This window comes from Poecilia mexicana, unplaced genomic scaffold, assembly GCF_051168715.1.
Source record: "Poecilia mexicana isolate PSO_F unplaced genomic scaffold, ASM5116871v1 scaffold_4, whole genome shotgun sequence".
NCBI lineage: Eukaryota > Metazoa > Chordata > Actinopteri > Cyprinodontiformes > Poeciliidae > Poecilia > Poecilia mexicana.
In genome coordinates, this window is record NW_028263373.1 from 19,342,312 (window position 1) to 19,356,734 (window position 14,423).

A 14,423-nucleotide genomic window follows, 5' to 3' on the forward strand; every position below is an offset into this window, starting at 1 on the left:
AACGCTGTACTTACAGTTTGTGTGTTGTCTGATACTAAAGCGACTGTCAGCTCAGAGTAATTTCTGATTGAGGTCCTCACATTGTGAAAGTTGCGTTTGATCCTCCACTTGTGGGAAAATAGGGGATTTCTGATGACTGGAGTTAAGATTAGAGAGCCAAAAGAAGCTGAGTCATTTTTACCCAGATGACAAGTTCTTTCTCATAAACAAGAAACTCCTATTGCATGTAGACCACAAAGGTTTTTTATCATTTTAACCTCTCTCCTTCCTTACATTGTTTTGTGTTCCTTTGTGTAACTAAAAGTCACTGTTGAAAGCTGTACTGAAAATGTCTAGCATGTTTCATTGGAAAGTAGAATTGTCGTTAAGCAAAATTCCTCCAAGTTGTCCAATTTGGACTCCACAAGATAACAGAAGATGAGATTCTATTGGCTGTTCTTGTTGAAGACGTTTCTATGGCTTTCCACTGATTAGATTGAAAGTAGAAGAACAACAGTCTGAACCTACACTGACCAGAAGGCAAGAAAATGGTGTAATCTGGAGTTGAGTAAACTAAGAAACTACATTTGCTTGAACTCCCAGAGGTTTTGACAAAGCTTGAAATTTGGTGAGTTTTCTCATATGGAATGAAGGATCAAAAGTTATCATAATCCTGATACTACAAGCATGTTAAAGATGTATTCACATGCTGCAAAACTTCACCAAAACTGTGCATTTCTTTTTGAGGTCCCACCACAGCATTTCAAACAAGTCTGAGTTTTGACTTGGTGATTATAATATACTTTTCTTCTTTTTCAACCATTCTGCTTTAGATGTGTTGCTTTTCCAGAATGTAGTCTAATCCTCAAAGTGAAAGCAATTGCCCAACAGAAATGAACAAATATGTAACCTTTTTGTGGTAAGCTATGTTAAGAACAATATTGGAAATGTCTAAAAAGTCTATCATGTGAAAAAAAAAATTAAAGGATGGAAGTGTCTGTGCTCAAATGATCCAATCAAATGAATGTCTAGTTAACCCTTTAACTGAGCTGCTTGGGGGGGGGGGAAGATCCTTACGTCTGCATTGGCACAAGCGATTGGTTGAGAGAAGATGACTGACAGGGCCGGCTGCCGGATGAGATAGGCTGCTGAAACCTCCTGATCTGTCTCCACCAGTCCTTGCCAATCAGGTGACATGGCTTTGTAAAATCAATGCGATCAATCTGTCCCCACAATCAGCAGGAGCAGCTCTAACAAAAAAAACTGTAATTTATCAATTCACCTCTTTTTATTTTTCCTTCAGGAACAAACATAATTTTGTCTGCTTTGGGTGGTTTCTTGTTTAAAGTAAATATATTGTACTATGTACATAAAACCAGAAATTTCTGTACACAGTATAATACAACACATAACAGCTTTTTCTTGCTGTCAGAACAGTTTTTGGTTTGTTTTAAAGTGTAATCCCATTTATTTATTTCTTGCTGAATGCCAAATTAATAGAATGGTTTTTTCCCCCATCTTTTTTTTAAAATTATAAGTTTGCCTATATGTTAGTTGTATTTGGTGATAAGAAAACTACAGGGGGCCCTGATTTAAGCTTGTTTGCTTACTGAGGGGGCCAACAGGAGTCTCTCCATGCAGGTATGCATCCATGAATTCATGTAGGGTCAAGGTCAGTTTTCATACTCATGTCTCCTAGTTTTTCTATGATTATGGATTGACGTAAAAATTGGAGTATTTTCTACAACTGCATAGTTTGCATCAACGCTGACATGGACATTTACTTTTTCTGTTTTAACACAAAAATTCAATCCTTCTTGCAAAAAGGAGGACAGAAACAAAAAAAACGACATCCTACTCATTTTTGGTTCCAGAATCAAGACATTTTGAGACAAAAACCCCCTTTTTTGGTTAATTATTTGGCTATAAAAAGTTCCCTAAATTTGATGGATGGGTAAGTGGATGAATACATATTCAGATCTGAAAATTACATAAATTACATTATTTATAAGTAGTATTACAAGGTGTAAAATTGGATCTTTAGTAACTACCTCCTATTTTTAATTTTCTTTTTTTTTTGCAGTCTTTAATGCTGCCATCAGCAGGTACAAAAACTTAACTGTACATTCAGAAAGCAATGGGGATGCCAAAGGACAAGTCCCATAAAACATTCAAAAACTTTTAGAACTTTAAAATAAATCAAGAGAGAGACCTGTGAAGGAAAGTTTTTTTTTTCCTTTTTCTTGCTTAGCTATCTTTCAGTTCTTCAAAGGACCACAAATGAAGTGTGAACCAGTTTAATTTGTCAGCCCCAGCGTACAACTTGCATGATAAAACAGTTACAACACGGCTACGGAGCAAAGAGCAGTTCGCTTAGTTTAGCTTTGTCTTGTTGTTTATGGAAAAATAAATGGTGATGTGATGAAAAAAACTAAAACCACACAAAACACGCAAACCCTCTGCAACATCATCAGTCATTCGGTGGTGAGCACCAAGTAGACCAAGAAGCTTCAGAGACACCACAAAAAAAAACGTTTATTGTCTTTGGCAGGACAACATGAAACAACAGCTCTCCCAACTACTTAAGGGCTGCAATTCTTGTTTTGAGGGAAATATTTCCATACACAAAACAACTGCGGGGGAATGTAAGCATGCTTCACACATGTGTAGTAGTAAACAAACAGGCAAGTAGTGTGTGCTGTGTGTTTGAAATATAGCCAGCAGCATAATGAAAGTTGTGTGGAGACTGGACAGAGAGACCAGTGAACATCTGTTATTCAAAAGCTGTAAAACAGATAAGCAGAGTGAATTGAAGTGTTTCCTGAGGTAATTTTATTGTCTGCAAAACACAATCTTGGGATTTTAGGTGTTTCATGTGTAAAAACATTGATTACTATGACTATCAAGCAATTAGGAGGGTGAGCATCCAAAGAAATTGGAGAAGTGCAAGCTTATTGTTGTCATGGTTTGTGGGTTTTGTTGTGTTTTGGATTTAATTTTTGTTCCTTGTTTTTTTTTTTTAACATAATGGGTGTTCCAGCTATAGTCAGTTGGTTTCCATCTATTATTTCTTGGAAGGTCACATTTAGTTTGTAGAGTTCATTTCACAATTCCGTCTTTTCTAGAATGTTTCTTGATTATCTGCTGTATTAACTTTTTTTTTTTTTGCATTATTTTTTAAATAATGCAATAATGTGCATATTGAGTTGCAGGAATTGATCTCTGCAACCTGTTACATGTGAAGGGCTATTTTCATGTTAAAATGTATGCCTAAGTAGATTATTGTGAAAGCTACAGATATATTTAAATGGGCATTAACATTAGATCAGTTTTGTTTTTTCATACATTTCAATATTCAGGGTCAAATAATCTTCATTTTGAATTAAAATAAAGAAACATCACTTTTTAGTATCTGGTTTAATAAACGTTTCCAAGTTATAGTTATATTTTGACAGTTGTGTTCTGCGTTTTTAACAAAAACAAATGTTTCTTAATCTTTTGGAGGGTTTTTTATGTTTCTTAACACTTTGAAGAAGTGGCCCTTTTAAAGACATCAGCAGTTGTACATCAGGTTAAAGCAAAAAAATAAAAAATAAAAAATCTGTACGTATATCATTTACTCGTCTTCATGACTTGTAGTTCTCTCTGACAAGCAGGAAACCAACCCATGGTCTGGTCCAGATTCTCACTGATGGAGACACTTAATTGTTTTAATGGTGCTTGGAGTCGATCACAGATTCTTGGCTTCTGTTTCTCCACCCTCTTTCTGAGAACTGACCACAAGATCTCAATGGGTTTAAGGTCTGTGGATTTTCTTGACCAAAATGTTCTATGTTCTCAACTTTGACTCACTTCATTGTCACTTTTGCCTTATGACAGTGCTTCATCACGCTACAATATACAGAGGTCACCAAACCGCCTATGATTTGTTTGAAGCAGTTGACTGTAGTGAATGCTTCAAATTCTTCATTCATTGCCAGAGTTTTTGAACATGAAAACGTTGAAGTCTACTTGCTTGGATAAAAAGCAGCTCACACAATAATTTTATCACAATATCACAATACGCAGAAGCCATGGTCTCCCTCTTTCTTGGTGGTTTTCTATGACAAAATTTGCTACTATGCTGTATGTCTCAAAACTTCTTCATGCACTCATACCAAGTTGCTACCAGAAGTGATATTTTGTAGTTTATGAGTTTTCTTTCTTTTTTTTTTCTAGTAATTGAGTTTTACTAGCTTAGTAAATTTATTGAATTCTCTAAAAGTTAAAGTATTTTCTTTCGAAATATAAATGCTTACATTTAGAAGAGAAGTTATCTGTTTTTTTAATTTTTATTTTTATTTTTGTCTGTGTTGCTGTTTGAGAAAGCCAGTGTACAAATTTACTCATCAATTATTGTTTTGCAAAAATTGGGGCTGAAAATATTTTGATTATTATTCCCTTTGTCCCAACTTGATAATTTGAATGTAAATTAATATTGGTGATCAGACGATAGTTACATGTAAAGTCAGTCTTATCCACCGATATTTTCTACCTCAGCAAAGGTCTAAAAAATACCACCCACTGTCGTTTTCTGCTCGCCTGTGAGGGAGGTTTGACTGACAGACCAGCCCGCCTGGTCATGTCTGCACATTTGCAGTTAACAATAACATCGCCTCTCTATTGACTTTCTTCCTATATTTAGCAACATTTCAGACAAAAAAAATGGTGTCGGCCAAAATCAGAATAGGTAATCAACAATCGGCCAGAAGACTGCAATAGGTGCACCCCTAGTACTGTATGTTGTCATGATGGGAAGCTGCATTGTTAGGGTTCCTACATACTCTGGCTTACTGTGTGTATTTTGTGAGCCACCCAGACTCTGCACGTACCAACAGCGGATGATCATTCCATAGTCAAGCGTACCGATTTTCTACATTTCTCATGACAAATTCCTTCATTTCTGACAATTCCACTCACCATGCCTCACCCCTACGAAAGGTCTGAGCTATTGAACTTCCACCTATTCTTGTTCTCTGAAAGTCCTTATATTCCCTCATTAACTGCTTTTTGCCAAACATGCTAACTTCAGCTGTGAAAACTAAAGAATTAGCAATGTTCTGTTTGTCCAACTGCACTCTCAGTTCTATTCTAAGGCAATTTGACCTGCAGTTCAGACAGAGAATTGATTGCAGGCCAGTGGAACAAAGCACATTATTGGACCTGTAGGCAAAAATGTGAAATATTCTTCATATGATCTTTCATGCTGATTAGCAGTGAAGCACAGTTTTTTTTAAGCCCCCTACTTCAACCCCACTGAATGCATGCAGACGATTCCCACCGCTCTGATTTGATGCTGGACTTGCAGCTCTGCCTCTCACTGAAGCAACATGTACTTTTGTGGCAAAGAACGGCACTTTTAACTTAATGAGGCCATGTACCGCCTGATTCATTTACTCCAAAATACATGTTGTGTGGACAAGAGCAGTATGTCATTAGAAATCACTTGACGGAGACCCAAAACAGAAACAGAGGAGGGAAAGAGATGGCAAACAAAGGCAAAAGAATCGGGAACAAGGGGAGTTAGGAGGAGGACCATGAATGGGTGTGAGGAAAAGTGTGAACTCCTGCTCCTTTGTGACCTGTTAAAATGACTCGATGAGCATTAAGGGTCATTCAGGACGGAGAAGGGAGGCAAATCCTCTCTTTCTCTGCTCCGCAGGGAACAGCTCATGCTTGACTAAATCTTTGGATCCCCATCAAACCAATCTATATCCGCTTTCTTCTTCCCTTGTATCTGATTCTGAAAGTGTGTCAATGCCAATCACTGTGTTTGTTTCAGATATCACTGACCTCTGTGTTTGGAAGGGAACCCTCGAGGCATTTTCTCATGCACTAACTGTTCAGCATCACAGCCAAACCACACAACAGAGGCTCTCTGGTAAGGACTGCGACTCTGTCAAATCCGTTTTGCGATGCATGCTGCTCCAGAGGTCTAATTATGCTTGGTTTGAAAGTACAGACACCCCCATGTCAAAGACAGACTCTATAAATTACACACAGTCATTAGTGGGTGAAATATGCCTTAAACTCTATTCTTTTGAGTGCTTGGCAATACTACATAAAGCCTTCACAAATAAAAGCAATAAACTATTTATTGTTTCGGGGTTAGAATTGGTTACATCTCTCCACACAGTCAGGAATGGCATTTACGTAAACGAATTGGCTGTAAACGCTTTTTATTTGAAACCCAGGATATAATTAGAAACTTGTGGCTGGAATACGTATGGATGTGCATGTGTGTGTATGACTTGGTGGTTGCGTGTGTTTTTCTTTTTCCCACATTAACATTCTCCTTTTCATTATGTCAAGTAGCTCTCAAATATTTTGTGTCAGAAACAAAGTTTGTATGAGGAATTTCACAGTCAGCTGTTGCAAAAATACATTAGACTATATGGCCAGAAAATATTAAACTGACAAGCGTGGTTGGACTGAAGACAAACTCAATATTGGGAAAATAAACATACCTTGTGTTGCAGTTTTCATGGAAAGATTTACTTTTGGTCTTTAAAAAAGCTTTAACGTTTCTTGAAGCAGTTTATATATTTCAAGGTCATGTTAATTTCCATTTTACTTACAATTATGGCAGCAAAATCTGAGCCAGTGCATTTGACTTTCAGAAGACAATGTTCTGTTGTACAGTGATTTTTTTCACTGTACAAACCCAAAGCTGTCAGAATGAAGTCTACATATAACGACCATGGAGTTAATTAGAATGGACAGGACTGTATCTGACTCCCCCCGGCATTTAGTGGGGGATGCTGCAGGAATATGGGGCTCTGGGGTAAACTTCCACAGTCGACCGGGTCCCTGTATCACCAAAGCGAGAGTTGTGTCCAAATTGTGGGCATAAACTCGACGTTTTGCCAAGTGCAGGTTGGGCTACACAAGAAGTGTTTCATGTTTTTCGCATTCATGAACAGGATCTTTTGTCAAATTTACTGGGTTTCATTTTTCCTTTTGTGATTGCAATAATTCTACTCAAGACTGGAATTAAAGTCATGTTCTCTAAGTCTCATGCCATGGTTAAACCTTGGTTAAACTCTGCAGGTCACAGAAAGTCTTTGTCTCAAGCTTAGAAATTAACTAGGTGTTGGAGATGGATACATTGAAATCTTACCTACAGTAATGAGAGTACTGCACTATTTTGCTATGTTGAAAATAGTAAATAAGCAAATCTGTAAATTAACCTCTCCATCTGTCTTTAATCTTGTGTTGATGACTGTTGTATTTTAACTGATATCTAGTTTTTTATTAACTAGATTTTATGCATAGAAGTCTCCTCTAGAGTTATTAAACTTCTCTAAAAGATCCCACCACTCATTTGCTGTTTTTCCTCCTATGACAAAACCCACCAGTACTGCACATGTAGGTCAAAAAAACAAGCCTTAAGCATGACAAAAGATGGGGTAAGGAATATGAGTATCTAGTGGAGCTCAGAGTAGAGTTACTCTTTCTCTCTAACAAAGAGAATAACTTCAGTTTGTTCACATAGTCAATCAGAATAACTCCTGGATGTGTCCGTTGGGAATATTTCAGGCATAACTTCATGTAAGATAACTGAAAAAAACAGTTTGGATGTGGGACATTTATTTATGGTAAAATAAGGATTTTACATTCAAATTTAAACTTTACAACCTGACTAAAAGTAGGTTATTTATGTTGTATTACCCTAAAACTGAGAGTCAACTTGCTTTTCATACTGGCTATATTCCTAGACCAATTCCCGCTCCTATCTTTCATGCTACAGTCTTTATTATGGGTCTAAATGCAGCCAACATATTTGTCTCATTACCGCTTGGAGTTGGTCCCAGTCTATTGGCTTCTGTTTTTCTTTCGTGCCTTTTGAAAACTGACCACAGGATCTTAAAGCAGTTAAGGTCTTGGAGGTTTTTCTTACCACAAGTTCAGCATGTCAGTGTTCTGACCTTTGAGTTTATTCATTGTCTCTGTTGCCTTGTGAGACAATTCTCCATTTTGCAGGAATACCCTTAGACCATCACAAAATTGTTCCTAAATTACTTGAAGAATTTCCTGTTGTGTAAGCTGTGATCCCACTCTTTGTTCATTGCTAATGTTCTTGGACAGCATTGGGAGGAAGACTACTCGCCTGGGAAAAAGCAAATCAACACATGGATTATAGAAAGACTCTTTAATGTTGCCACTCGGCACCACAACAGAGTCTCTTCTCCAATTGTCCTACACAATCAGAAGGTGAATGCCACAGACTTTGGAACCTCACCTCTTCTGTATACTGTATGCTACTTTCTGCAGAACCACAGTCGGTCTTTGGTTTTCTTGGAGAGACTTGGCTTTTTTGCTTTTCTTCTTGTCCACAAATCTTAATTTCTTTGTGCATACTGATGGAAACAAAACTAATGCTTCCAGGTGGCAGGGTGTTCATTTTGCTCACTTCTTCTCTCCATCAACTGGGAGATCCAGTTATTCACACCCCTAGCAGATTTAGACCTAAAGTTATACTGTTTGAATGAAACCAATAGGTTTTTCTAGTTTTTATATGAATGGCACAAATATAACTGACCTTCTATTTTTTCATGTTCTAGGAACCACCACTAAACCTGCAATCTGAGAGTGACTCTAAGTCTGAGAGCTTAGATCAAACTTCATTACAAAATCCATAACAGACTTGTAAACTATGGATTGGATCATGACATGAAGACCTAAGCAACAGTTTCAGTTTCAGAACCACATATATAATACTCATCCACAAGGGTCTGGATGACATCATCCATTCATTCATCCATTATCTAACATATTTATCCTTGTGAGGTTGCAGGGGGGACTGGTGCCTGTCTCCAGCGGTCAACAGACAAAAGACAGGTCCACTCTGGTCAGGTCGCAAGTCCATCACACGGCAACACAGACAGACAACCTTGTACACAAGCACACTTACACCTAAGGAGAATTTAGAGAGACCACATAAACAGAGTAAACTTACTAGAGAAACTGCTTTTAGACATGCCGGTCTAAAAGATCAGATCATCTTGCTTCTTTCAGCAAAAAGTCTCAATAACAATTTAACACAAACTCAGCAAGCTGTTGAATTTATGTTTTATCAAGTTATTGTCATTTGTCAGTAAGAATAAATATGGTCTATAATGACAGTAGTGTTTAGACAGCCCTGTCAGAAGCTCTGCAGTCTTTTAATACCACATATGTGGCATGAAAGCTCCAGAAGGCTGCTGACAGCGATACTATTTTCACTCCTAGCATCGTTGTTGTTGCTCGCCCCCCATGGAAATCAGATGATATGATGCACACATCAAGTCTGTTCTGACTCCCAGCACAAGGAGCATAGTGAGCAGCATGTGACCATGCATGGGTTGCACAAGATTTAACCATGGTTTGATGGGGAGCATACTCAATGTCTCCCAAAGAAGACAGATTTAGAAGGCAACAGTGGGATTACATTTTCATTCTTTTCTGTTTCTCCACTGCTGACATAGCAGTATAGTCTATTTACTTAACCAGCCTTTTACTGCCACTCTGCCTCCCCACCTCAGTCCCACTCCACACAACTGCCTCACCATGCATGTATGCTAAGCGATAAGCTGAGGGCAGTCATTAATTTCTGCCCCCAGCACACTCAGTCTTTCCATTCACTTAAGCAATCTGAGAGCTCAACATCTTTACAAAGTCACTGAAGTGAGGAGCACAGTTTTGTGTCTGACAGTTTGTTACCATAGAAATCACACAAACAAACACAAAAACGTTCTGTAAACTTGTGTTCGCTGTGATGTATGGCAATGAAAAAGCTTCTTCAGAACAGAAGAAGCCAAATGATATAGAAAGCAACAGTAGTTGTCAGCATTACTAAGATCTGTCTTTGTCTTTACATTTGGGGAAAGTCTGTTGGATGATTTACATCTGGAAAGATGAGAAACTATATGAAATGTTTCCCACTTGTCAAGTCAATAATCTTTCCCAACATAGACTAAAGGAATTCAGACACTTTGAAAATGCCCATATATCCTTTCCCTGTTTGAGAGGCAGCAATTGTGGCTTCTTTGATGTTATTGATAATTTACTTAATCCACAACTACTTTTTATTCAGATGATTCAACTTCTTGATGAAAGTAAACAAGCATTAATTTCATTTGATAGGTACCAATAGGTTTTCACCAAACTTTTTCCACATTTTTTTTTTTTTTACATAAATATGTTCACCAGGATAATTCTGAAAACTGTTTTAGAACTTTATTGTGACATTAAAACGTACTCCTTCTCAGCAGGATTTTGAAAGCTGCACATACATAATTATGCCACGTAGATCCCTGTAAAGCTTCTCTTGGCTTAGATCATTTTCTTTTACTGCTTACATCAAATAATAAGCTTAAGCCTTCAGCTATGCAAGGTCTTGCTAATGGTATGTTTACTTAAAGAGTTTTTTTTCTCCCCCTTTCAAAGCTCAGCTCAGTGCACTGTTTTTTGCTTTAATCTCAGTTGAGTGTTATGTATTAAAAGTCACTTAAATCTAAAGCTTAGATCTTTGTTATTATGTCTAGAGTTATGGCTAAGATTTTACCACTAATGCATTTTGTGACTACCTGGCAAGTATCATGTCCAACATTTTCTCTCATTTAAGCTTTGTTTTTATTGACTGTTCAGTAATATACTTGCAGGAAATGTTTGGTCTTTCAGCTAATAATCTGTGTTAACTAGTGCTTCATTGTGTTTGTGGGCGCTTGAGACAATGTGGTATAATGATACTTTATTATGAGCCATTTTGCTGAAACAATTGCTTGCTTTAGTGTTAAAACAACAGGGACAGAGCATTGCAAACAGTGAACCACTAAATATGCCTAAATATTTGAGAGTGTGAAATAAATCACGCACAAATTAGACATGTAACATTATTACAAAATACAGAAAATATGTTTCTAAAACTTAAACATTTATGTTTGAAAGGAGGAAGCTATTGTTTGGAACGTACAAGTTATCATGTGGAGCATAAATGTTGCTTTCTGGTGGAAACACTTATTTTACAAGACACACATATAAAAGTGCATCTAAAGTCAGTGTTGCGTGATGTGGCCGCGACTCTGAACTGAACAAATTAAGAGTGTTGTTTGTTTGTGGGAAGTAACATGACATTTGTAAATGTTACTGTGAATGATGTCTATGGGTGTAGTTATTGTGAAATCCTGACTTCTAAACAGGAACGCTGTTACCTCGGGTCTGACCTTAAACCCAGCTCCCAGTTCTGAGGCAACTTGAACAGAGCATTATAGTATATTGTTCCTTAACTTACAGGTTATTTTTTTTATTTAGAGGTGAGTAAAGGTAAGACAAAAAAGTACCCTGTATGCTAAGGAACGCATTATTTATGTTCCAGAAATATATAGAAATCACCTGATTTCACACACACACAAAAAAATCACCTCTGAGTTCTAGAATATGTTCAGTGTAAATATCTTAAATAAACCTGAACATTTCTGAAAGTAACCTCTATAAAAACGTACTCATGTAAATGTAACTGAATAAATGTAACTAGTCACCACCCACCTCAGGTCTGAGGAAAACTTCAACTATCTCTGTGTGTTTGCCTGCTGTTCTTTCTTTAGTCCAATCACAAAAGATCTACAGAGAATTCTATTCAGCTTGTCAGTAACCTGTTTGAATCATCCCATGAGTAAGTTGTACGTGCTTCCATGCAGGTCTTTACCTCCATGCAACTGGTCACGGTTTCACTCCAAGAGTTAAAGTTAAGATCAAAATCCTCTTAGTGACGACTTTGTATTTCCAGTGTCACATGGTGTGATCCCATTTCTGCTGCAGGAAAGCCTTTTTTCACAAAGTGAGAAAGTGTATTTTAGGTTATAAGCAGTGGGACTAAAGACAACTGAGTGGGTCTAGCTGGGTAACTGTGTCAGGCAGGAAAGGGAAACTGATCCTCTTAGAAGGCTAGAATTGGCCTACTCTCAGAAAAGACCCGTTTGACTTGGTCAGTCTGGAAATACCAGGAGTCTCCTTCTTTCATTTTCTTCTCATCTTAAGTCTGGTTTGCTGCACATATAGAATATTTCAGCGCCTTACCTGTAGTTTAAGTTATTGTAACTCCTTGTAGTCTGAAGAAGGGTTCCCTTGTTCTATTGAAAACGATTAAAAAATGTTGGAGTCAATTTCCTTGTTTAATAGGCAGCTTAATATTCAATCTACCTGGTGGCAAAGTGGTTAGTGCTGTTGTCTTGCAGCAAGAAGATCCTGGGTTTGAAAACCAGATTGGGGTTTATCTGCATGGAGTTTGCATATTGTTCCAGTCAATATGCTGGTCCTCTCCAGGAACACCATCATCCTCCCAGGTCCATATAAGGGACTGCTAATCTCTCCAGGGTGGACCTGGCTTCTCACCCAGTGACCACTGGAGCTTAAACATTCATGAGTCCAACAGTTTACTTAACCAAATGTGCCTCACTGGCCCCGCTGCTCAGATCGTCACGCCTTCCTGACATTATCATCAGCTACTCTGTAATCCCCTTTTACTCAATTACACCACAAGTCCAATACAACATTTGCTGGCAAACCTGAGAAGGGATGTACAAGTAAGACCTGATGCAGTCACACCAGTTTGTCTGAGGGAATGGATCAGGATTCTGGCATATTATGAGAGGCTTGTGCAAAGATACCCCAAATGTTTGAGGTATCAGACATTTTAAAAGATAACAATCCAGAAACATATAAGAACTTCTGATTTTCAAAAAAGTATAATGAAATTATTATATTTGTTTTGCATTGGTGAAAAAAAAAAGGAAATCCTGAAACACCATTACAGGGAAATGTTTAGAAGATGTTGTGCCTTATGTAACAGTGTATAAGAACATCTGGTTTTAACTGTATGTCTGAACCCTAATGTCTGTCTTTGCTCCCACATGCAGTTACCTTTATTAGCATACCCTAACCCTACAAACTTGTTGGTGTGTATTCAGTCCCATATTCACCTCTGTAGTTGTGCACATTCCTCAGCTCGTCTTTCTTCTCTTGTCTCCAGATGTTTCTCTAACCACGTCATGCAGACAGTGTTGGAGTGCAACGAGACCATTCCATTAACTTATTGAAAACAGATACAAGAGGAACAGTTTATTCCCGAGCAGCAACACCCCTATTACAACAATCAATAAAAATTGCCTTGTTTTAAAAACATGTGTGGCATTTATTACATTTCAATAAACTCTCCAAGCATTGTCCCTGGAAAAAGAGGGGTATTGTTTTACAGCAGTAAAACCTGCGTCATAAAACTCAAAAAGTTAATGTCTGTTAAAATAAAATCTGTTCCTTGCTTTAAGGACTAGACAAAATATAAAGAAGACATAACTATGTAGCATTGAGGTCAACATATAAATGCATTGTTGCAAATACAAGAAACTCATGCTGACTTAGACTCCATCGCACAACCTACGGTCTCTAACTTTCTGTAAAACCATTCAACTGTTGCTCCTAACCTCAGAACAGCCAAATTAATAGGGTCTGAGGATGGTGGTTAACAAAGGCAGATGTCTGCCACCCAAGTTGGCATCCTACTATGAAAATATCCCTTCTTTTTTGCTCTCCTGAAATTAAAAGAGGGTTAAACACACTAAGTGGTGATGTTAGATGTCGAGTCTGATTATGATCAAAATTACAAGTCCCATGTATTTGGTGCTTTAATCCTCACTTCTTTTTTTTTTTTTTTTTTTTTAGGTTTATCAAACTTTCTGTATCCTGTAGAGTATTTTGTTACTTAAGGGCCCAAAAGACAAGCTAGACACCACTATCTCCCTGTAAAAAGTCTTTATTATGCGATCTTATTTCCTCCTTGATGTATGAGGCCTGTCTTTGCTGTCAGCATGCCGACTGAGTTAAAGAGCACCATCTGATTTTCCTCTGTGGGATGCTGGCAATGCATATTATTTATGTTTTTTTGCTTGCAAGCCACAGTCAACATCATTCAGCAAAATTATGTGTTAATCGTTTTGCTGATGGGAAAGCAAAGAAAAAATTTGGGACCGAAGGCAGTTGAGCTGCACAGTGTAAGCCAGCATCCTTAAAATATTTGGGCTGCCCCATGTGGTTGTTTATGAGTTTGGAAGAGATTCCCATTTGATAAGAAAGATTTCCTGAAGGAATAATCGATCTCAGTCCAGATATCCCCATTGGAATTTGCTGAATGCTATCAAAAATGTTGGGAACTAATTTGCCTGTGATGAAGAGTCTATTGCAAAAAAAAGGGTTTGGTTGGATTTTTGTGGCTTGTAATGTTTTTCTCTGAGAATAAGATGATTTAACAAAGTCAAACATTTTTGGGATGTCGATTTCATTTCTGGTTTGTTGCAGTTTTCATCGTTTTTTCAGTATTAATCAATTCAGTTAGTAAGGTGAAAATTACATCAGTTTTGGCAAAATTGAAG